We start from the raw sequence: 9,868 nt of genomic DNA on the forward strand, positions 1-9,868 counted from the left end.
GCACCGGTGTCTCTGTGGCGGGCTAATCCTAAATGAGCACCTATTTTTCAAAACATGAACCTGTTTTATTTTTATGGGTTGGGGCTCTGAAGTTAAACGGGTGTCCATTTCTTAAAAAATGTGCGCTTGTTTCTAGCAACAAACTTTTTTGCTCGTAAACTTTCACGGAATTGGGACCCAACTTCTTGCACCCACTCGTGAGAATAATAAAAACCAAGAGTCTAATGGTGATACAAGAGGAATTTTTAGAGGTAGGCGACTGAGAAGCAGAGGAAGATTCAATGGACCAGGAAGGGGTTCTTGTACTTTCTCAGGAAAGTTCTATAACTACAATCCAATTGGGCATCCAACATGGAAGTGTCCTGATAAAATTGGTACAGGTTCTTATAATGAAGAGAAGAATAAATCAGTGTGGGAGGAGGATGAAGGGAGTGTGAACTCTCTTTCTATTCATGTCACTACGAAGACAAAAGAATCTCTGATGATTAAAAGGAGTCTAATAAAAGTACCAACCTTCAAGGAGCCTCCACAAAGGAAAGGTTTTTTTCGAACAACTTGCAAATCTCAAGGCAAGGTATGCAAAGTTATAGTTGATTCAGGTTCAACAGATAATATAGTGTCTTTAGAAATGGTAGAAACACTTAAGCTAAACAGAATCCCTCATCAAAATCCTTATAAGATATCATGGCTTAATAAGGGACAATAGGTAATTGTGAATGAGCAGGCATGGGTAGAGTTTAATATGGGTCCTTACAAGGATAAATTTCTTTGTGATGTTGTTCTAATGGATGTGTGCCACCTTCTTCTTAGAAGGCCTTGGAAATTTGACAGGAGAGCCTAATATGATGGGAATAAAAATACTTATGTTGTTGAGAAGGATGGAGTGTCTTATACCCTTAAATCACTACAAGAAGATATGGGTACAACTCATGAGGGACCTAATGTCATGATAGTGAAGGAGAAGGATTTTTTGAAAGATCTTGAGCAGGAAGGATGTGGATATGCCATTGTAGCTAAGACAATTTGCAATACTATAGCTAGTGACAACGAAGAAGTCCCAAATGAAGTGCAGGGTCTACTTGGTAAGTATGAGAATATAGTAGTGGAGGATTTGCCAAATTCTTTGCCCCCAGTCTGGGATGTAAGTCATCACATAGACTTGATACTTGGTGCAAGTCTTCCCAATAAGGCAACATATAAATTGACAACTTAACAAAATGAGGAGATAAAAAATTAGGTGCAAGAGTTGCTGGATAAAGTTATAGTAAGAAAGAGGCTGAATCCATGTGTTGTGCCAACTATATTGGCACCCGAAAAAGATGGGAAGTGGAGACTTTGCACAGACTCCAGGGCTATAAACAAAATCACAATTATTTACAAATTTCATATACCTCGAATAGAAGACCTCATGGATAGCCTATCAAGTGCAAGGTACTTTTCAAAGATAGATTTAAGGAGTGGTTATCATCAGATAAGGGTAAGAGAAGGTGACAAATGGAAAAAAACATTCAAAACCAATGAATGGTTAATGATGCCATTTGGGTTATCTAATGCCCCTACTACATTCATGAGACTCCTGAATGAGGTCTTGAGGGATTTTAACAATAAGTTTGTAGTAGTATACCTGGATGACATTTTAGTCTACAACAAGACAAAATAAGAACACTTGGAACACTTGGACAGGGTGTTAAGGAGATTGAATGAGGAAAGGCTAATGCTCAAAATCAAGAAGTGTGTGGGGATGAAGAATGAACTTGTCTATGTAGGATTTGTGGTTTCCCAAGGAACTTTGAAAATAGATCCCATCAAAGTGGAAGCAATAATCAATTGGAGAAGTTAGGGGTTTTGATAGTTTTGTAAGTTTTTATCACAAATATATCAGAAATTTCAGTCATATTGTTGCACCAATGATTGATACCATAAAGGGGGAGAAAAAGATTAGGTTCCAATGGACAAAGGAAGCAGATCAGAGTTTTGAATTCTTGAAGAAAAAGGTATCACGACAACCAATCCTTACTCTTCCTGATTTTGGTAAAGTATTTACTATTGAGTGTGATGCTAGTGGGTTTGCAATAGGGGCAGTATTAAGTCAGGAGGGATAACTAATTGCATACTTTAGTGAAAAACTAAATGAGGCTAAAAAGAGATATTCATCATATGATTTGGAGCTTTATTCCATGGTCCAAGAACCTAAAAAATGTTGACATTACCTTATACTTAAGGAGTTTCTAATATTCACTAATAATCATGCTTTGAGTTTTCTTAACAGTAAAGAGAAATTAAGTCATTGAAACATGAAAAGGGTAGAATACCTTCACGATTATACATTCACCATCAAACATGAGAAAGGAAAATCCAACAAAGTAGTTGATGCATTGAGTAGGAGAGTAGGACTAGTACAAGAAGTGCAGCTCCAAAGTGTGGGAATAGACAATTTTAGAGGTATGTATGCTAACGATGTAGATTTCAGTGATGCTAAAGTATGCCAGCAATTTCAAGGTTCATTTCATATAGACTATGAGGATTTTGTAATACAATATGGGTTACTCTTCAATGGGGCCTATTTGTGTGTGCCTAAATGCTCAATGAGGGAGAATTTGGTGAAGGAAAAGCATTATAGTACTTTAGGGGGACATTTTGGTTGTGAGAAAAATTTGGAATAGGTCAAGAGGCTTTATTATTGGCCAAAGATGCACTTGGATGTGAAAATGTTTTTTGATAGTTGTATGATATGTCAAAGAGCTAAGGGTTCAAGTTCCAATGCTGGTTTGTATCAACCTTTACCAATACCAAGCAGACCATGGGAGTCAATAAGTATGGATTTTGTGTTGGGACTACCAAGGAATTGAAGGGGGTTTGATAGTGTTTATGTAGTAGTGGACATATTTAGTAAGATGGTACATTTCATTGCATGTATTCATGGACATATTTAGTAAGATGACACATTTCTTACAACTAATGATGCCTCTTATATTGCACATTTGTTCTTTAGAGAGATAGTAAGAAATCATGGTTTTCAATTGTCCATAGTATCCAACAGAGATCCCAAGTTCATTGGTCATTTTTGGAGAACCTTGCGGAGGAAGCTAGGGACTAATTTAACTTTCAATTCTACCTACCATCCTCAGACAGATGGGCAAACTAAGGCTGTGAATATATCTTTTGGCAATTTATTTTGATGTCTTATAAAAGAACATAAGGAAGCTTGGTATTTGATCTTGTCACAAGCTGAATATGCCTATAATGTCTCAGTCAACCATAGTATTGGTAAAAATCCATTTGAGGTTGTTTATGGAATGCATCCAAGGAGAGTCTATGAGCTGAGAGACATAAGTGCATTGAACAAAATAAGTGCACAAGATGAATATTTTGCTATAACCATGAAAGATATCCATGAGCATGTCAAGGAAACTTTAAAGGAGAGTGTGGGAAAGTATAAGGAGAGTGCAGATTTGAGGAAGAAAGATGTCCAATACAAGGTTGGGGATATGGGGTTTACTTCCCAAAGGCAAATACAACAAGTTAACGATGAAAAAACTTGGTGCTTGTAGAATAGTACACAAGTTTGGTCAGAATGCATATTAAATTTAACTCCCACAAGGATTTTCCATCTCACCTTTCTTTAATGTGGTTGATTTAAGCCCTTTTTAGGGATCTATTGCTGCAAGTCATGAAGCAGGTGAACCTGAGGATGCAGATGTGGATTGGATTAAAGATCTTCCACCTAATTAGCCTAAGCATGTTGAAGCTATCCTAGATTCCAAAGTGGTGAAGAGAACAAGAAGGAAGGAGTATACAGAGTACTTGGTCAAATGGCTTGTTTTACCAAATGAGGATGCAACTTGGATGTCTGAGGTACATTAATTATTATGAAGTCAAAGTTGAAGACCTCATTTCATCAAGAGGATGAAATATTTTTCTCTCTGGGTGTATGGTGCAAGAGCACTGACTTGTCATCATTTTGGTTTAAGTGTGGTTTAGGAGTTTAGAGGTTTTGATTTATTTGTTTTCATTTGAATAAAGGTCCATGATGACTATTTTGTATTTATTTCTAGTAAGTTTCTTGTAGGGTTAGTTTGGTGTCAATGATACTAAAATAGAATAAAATGATGCTCGGTTGTAACTGGAACACCAAAAGTCATGGTATGACTGTTGTTGTCCAGAATTATGATGTTTTATATGCCCCAAAAGCTATGAAGTAGGAGTTTTTAGTTTTTGTTGCATTTCTATTAAAAGATTGGAAAGGAGAACAAATAAAAACTATTCATTTTCTACTGCTAAAATTATTTTCTTATGTATTCTTTTCTTTGGTTTTAGACAACCTATACGGTTTATTACAGCCTTGAATTGCAGTCTGTTAATTATGTGATAATTTAGTGTTCATTTTGAATCTATAGGAGTTCAGGTGGTAAAGAAGATTGTAATTAGGTTACTGTCATTTTGGTGACAGGAAGAGTTTGTAACTAGGAACTTGAGTGGTTTGAAAGTCCATAACATGAATGGTTACCATTCTACCATATTTTAGATATTTTTTAGGTGGCATGGGTCGTGTTAGGGTTAGTTTAATGGTATTGATGTAGCCAGTTAAAACATTGATGATATTATATTTTTGATTTGTACTTCATAGTAATTTCTTGCAACTTTTGTCTCACCTCTTCCTACAATTGGTTAAGGTGTTCTACAAATTCTACTACATCATTATTGATTCTTTCGCCAAGGGGCAACTGCACCAAATCTAGAACACCCTTAGGATTTCTACCATAAATAATTTGAAATGGGGATTTACCAGTAGATCTGTTCACTGAGATATTGTAAGAAATCTTTGCTTGGGGCAATGCCAAATCCCATTGCTTGGGCTTCTCTCCAACAATGCACCTTAACAGGTTTCCCAAACTATGATTGACTACCTCTATTTGCCCATTAGTTTCAGGGTGATAGGTACTACTAAATTGCAACTTAGTCCCCATCTTCTTCCATAAAGTTCACCAAAAATGACTTAAGAACTTTGTATCTCTATCAGAGACAATGGTTTTTGGCACACCATGCAACCTAACAACTTTTGAAAAAATAATTCAGCCACTCGTGTTGCATCACTAGTTTTCTTACAAGAAATAAAATGAACCATTTTACTGAATCTATCAACAACCAAAAAAATAGAATCATTACCTCATTGTGTATTTGGCAATCCCAAAAGAAAGTCCATGCTCAAATCTGTCCATGGTTCTAGAGGTACGGGAAGTGGCATGTACAACCCTGTATTCTATGAGTGTCCTTTAGAAACCTGACAGATCCTACACCTTACCACATATCTGGTTACATCTTGTTTCATCTTTGGCCAGTAGTATTTATCTTAAATTAAGGCTATTGTCTTATCCTTGCCAAAATATCAAGCCAAACCACTGCTATGAAATTCCTTGATGATATTATCCCTCATGGAACCAACTGGAATGCATAACTATTTCCATTTGAAGAGATAGCCATCTTGCATTAAGTATTCACCTTGAATATCAGACATATGTCTAGCTATTGGGTTCTTCAACTGATCCACAATCTCCCAGAAGTCATTGTCAAACTCATACAAATCTTTGATTGCATTAAAACCAACTACCTCATTCTCCATTATTGTTTGAAGTACAACGTGTCTGCTCAATGCATCAACAACTTGGTTTTTATTTCTTGATTTGTGTTTCAAAACAAATGTATAGCCTTGTAAGAATGAAACCCATTTCACATGTCTACTACTCAACTTCTTTTGTGTGTTCAGATATTTTAATGCGATGTCATTTGTGAACAAGACAAACTCCTTTGGCACTAAATAATGCCTCCAATGTCACAAGTCTTGCATAAGTGCATAAAACTCTAGATCATATGTGGAATAGTTATTTCTTGCCTCATTTAAATTTTGACTAAAAAAGGTGATTGGTTTACCTGCTTGTCTAAGAACAGCTCCAATACCTACATGTGAGGCATCACAATCAACTTCAAACACTTTTTCAAAGTCTGGTAATGCTAATATGTGAGCTTCAGTTACCTTCTTCTTTAGAAACTTGAAACTTTCTTCAGCCTCATTGGTCCACATGAATTCCTTTCCTTTGGTACAATCCGTTATGGGTACAACAATACTGCTAAAATTTTGAATAAACTTTTGATAAAATATGGCCATACCATGAAAACTTCTTACCTTTGTTATACTCTTAGGACTAGGCCGTTCCAGAATTTCTCTAACCTTCTCTGAATCCATCTTGATACCTTCTGTAGAAACAATAAATACCAGAAATACCAGACTCTCTTGCATAAAACTACACTTTTTCAGGTTTGCATAAAGTTTCTCTTTCCTCAACACATCCAATATGATCCGCAAATGCTCCTCTTTGCTCTTACTAAAAATTAAAATATCATCAAAATAAACTACAACCAACTTACAAATGTAAGGCCGAAGCATTGTATTCATCAATCGCATGAAGGTGCTGGGTGCATTAGACAACCCAAACGGCATCACCATCCAGTCATATAATCCATCTCTAGTCTTGAAAGCAGTCTTCCATTCATCCACTTCTCGGATCTGATTTTGGTGATACCCACTTCTCAAATCAATTTTACTGAAATACTGTGCCCTTGCAAGAAAATCCATCATGTTGTCCAGGTGAGGTATAGGAAACTGATATTTGATGTCAATTCTATTGATTGTGTAGCTATCTGTTCACATCCTCCATGTACCATCTTTCTTTGGTGTTAATAATGCTAGTACAACACATGGACTCATGCTTTCTCGCACAACACCTTTCTTCATAAGCTCCATCACCTGCTTGTTGAGTTATGCATGTTGTTTAGGGCTCATCCTATATGCTTCCTGATTAGGTAAAGATGCTCCCAAAATTATATCAAAATGATTTTGAATATCTCGCTTCGATGGAAGGCCATCAGGTAGCTCATCAGTTATAACATCACTATATTCTTTGAGTGCCTTTGCTACTTCAATAGGTATTGGTATCCCTCCTCCTTCCTTTTTTTATACCATTAAAGCATAACATAATCCTACCACCTTCATCTCCTTAACAAGATCTCTTTCAGACAACATATTCTTAGCTTCCCCTACATCCTTAAGGGGTAATAAGATGACTTTCGATCCCTCCTTGCAAAATTTATATGTATTCCTTTCCCCATCATGCATGACCTTTCTATCATATTTCCAAGGCCTCCCCAATAATACATGACATGCATCCATTGGGATGACATCACACTAGACCTCATCTTTATAAGTTTTTCCTATATAAAACTTGATCAGGAACCTCTTATCAACAATAACTTCATTCTCCTTCTTAAACCAAGCAATACGGTAAGGGTGAGGATGTTTGTCACACTGTAAATTCAACTTATCTACCATCTCTCTGGAAACCATATTATCACAACTACCGCTGTCAATAATAACTTGACATACCTTTCCTCCTGAGGTGCACCTAGTTCAAAAAATATTGGTTCAAAGCCATGAGTCATCAGAGCTTTGAATCTGTGTTTTCTCCTTCTCTAGGATTATCAAGATTCTCCTTATCACGAGTTTTTTTCCTACGTTTATGAGAACTTCTAAATCTTCTCCTCAAGATCTATGTCCACGTAAAATTTCTGCCCAATTAGACAACCGAGTCAAAAGTTATGACCCCACGAAGTCCCTGCGTCAGGTATAATTAGGTACTGCAGCAGAGGGTGGAGAGGGGATTGACTCTCTTCAAAATTGAACCTAGCATCTTCATGTGCTAGATCAGGGGGTTACTGTTGACTGTTAATTTTGAAGACCCTATGAGAAGGATAGGTAAATGGTGAGTGAATATTAATTCCACCCTCTGTTATATCAAAGGAACCCAACACCAAGCCAAGAGGGGATGAAAAATATGCTTTATGATATCCCCCTCAAACATAGCAATTTGAGTTGGTTACCAAAATAAGGGTCACCAGCAAGAGAAGGTGTGGGTCCTTCCTTAGGCTTTTCTTTGATCTCAAAATTGGATTTCTTCACCCATTTCATCTTCATCTTTTCCTTTTACTTATTGATATCAACTATCTTTTTCGGACCATTAGATATTTTGGTTCTACCTCTACAATACCTCACAATATGGTCCATCTTGTTACAACTATGACATACTAAACCTCTCCAAGGTTTACTACCATTCATCATGGTGATCCCAAAAATTCTATTTATCCCGCACTTAACAACTTTGTGTCCATGTGTATTTTAACCATAATATATTCCATTAAAAGTATGAACATAATTCAAATTTTGATATCCATTTCTCATCACTCTACTTCTACATTTAGTAGCCTTATGAAAAACTTGTTGCAAGAGCCATATTTTATCAATTGAGTTATTTTTTTTCTAACTTTTGCATTCACTTCCTTTATATCCATGCCTGTTACAAGAAAAAGAGTAACCATTAAAAGAAGAATATTTGATAGGAGTGGCAGGAGCTCTCTAGATAACTCTTGACTTTCTAAAGCTTCAATTTTTTTGAAATTTTATATCCTTGAACTTGTCTTAAATTCCTTTGTCTTTCTTCAAACATTCATATTCCTAAAAACTAAACCCACTTGTATCTTTATTTTGTCTCTGATAATTCAGAATAACATATAATACTTCATTGCCACCTTTCAGTTTTAACCCATTATCAATCTGATATTTTGTAGCTTTCAATTCTTCCTTATGTTTGACAACTTCTTCAACAAGATTTGAAGATTATCTAATCTTCTCATCAATCTTAGTTTTAAATTTATCAATAACCTTCCTTCCTTTATCCAGTAGACTCCTTAAAAAGGAAATGACCTTCTTATGATTCTCTCTACTATCATATAGGTTTGCCAAAGTAGATCTCAATTCACCTTCCATGTAATCTATACCATCCACATTGCTTCATCCATTTTGATCCATACCATCCATGTCATTCAATTCTTCTTCAAATATAGTGCTCAAAATCCAATATCTACCTTAGTAGTTAAGTTGACCCTTCAGGAACCAAATCTCTAATACCAATTGTTGAACACTACCATAAGCTAAGAGCAAGGGGTGAATTAGCATCCACAAAATATTACCAAATTAAAGTGATTCTAAATTCATCATTAATCCTTATCAATGATATGAAAATACATAGCAATAATTACAAAAATATCCACACAAGAACACTATATTTTTATGTGGAAAACCCAAATTGGGAAAAACCACTATGAGAATCAAACTCATAATATATAGTACTAGTTTTTGAATAGACAAGGATTATTTCTAAAAATAGATTACTACTCTTGACTTGTAAACTAAGGTGCACAACCTCAGACAAGATATAAAAAGAGACTCACTCAACTGAAGATCACTTCCCCATGGAAAGATACAAAACTAACCTTATAAATCAATTGGAATAATAGATTGAACTATATAAAAAAACCATTTATTATAATGTAGATGATATTTCATTAAATATACTCATCTACCTTATTTGTACAGCTTTGAATCTCTTCTCTTACTCACTTCACATCTACTGATCATTCATCTCACTCTATGTATCCATCCCTCATTCATGCATACACATACTTCACATCTAACATAACCAATATGCTCAATATATAACAATTGGATCCACAAAAAGGAGCACTAGGTTAGGCAAAATAGTATGTAATGTGCACATAGAATCAAACCAAAAATACATTATTCATAAGATAAAAAAGGTGTGTGAGAATTCACACCAAGTTGACACTTCTTCCAATCAATGTCAAAATCATTTTACACTCAACTTATCAGACCAAAGTGCATAAATTTGTATCAACAAAATACACTATCAAATCTCGAACCAGAAACAAATATAGGTTTTTTTAATTATGGAAAAAATAG

This window comes from Cryptomeria japonica, chromosome 11 (genome assembly GCF_030272615.1).
Source record: "Cryptomeria japonica chromosome 11, Sugi_1.0, whole genome shotgun sequence".
Classification (NCBI taxonomy): domain Eukaryota; kingdom Viridiplantae; phylum Streptophyta; class Pinopsida; order Cupressales; family Cupressaceae; genus Cryptomeria; species Cryptomeria japonica.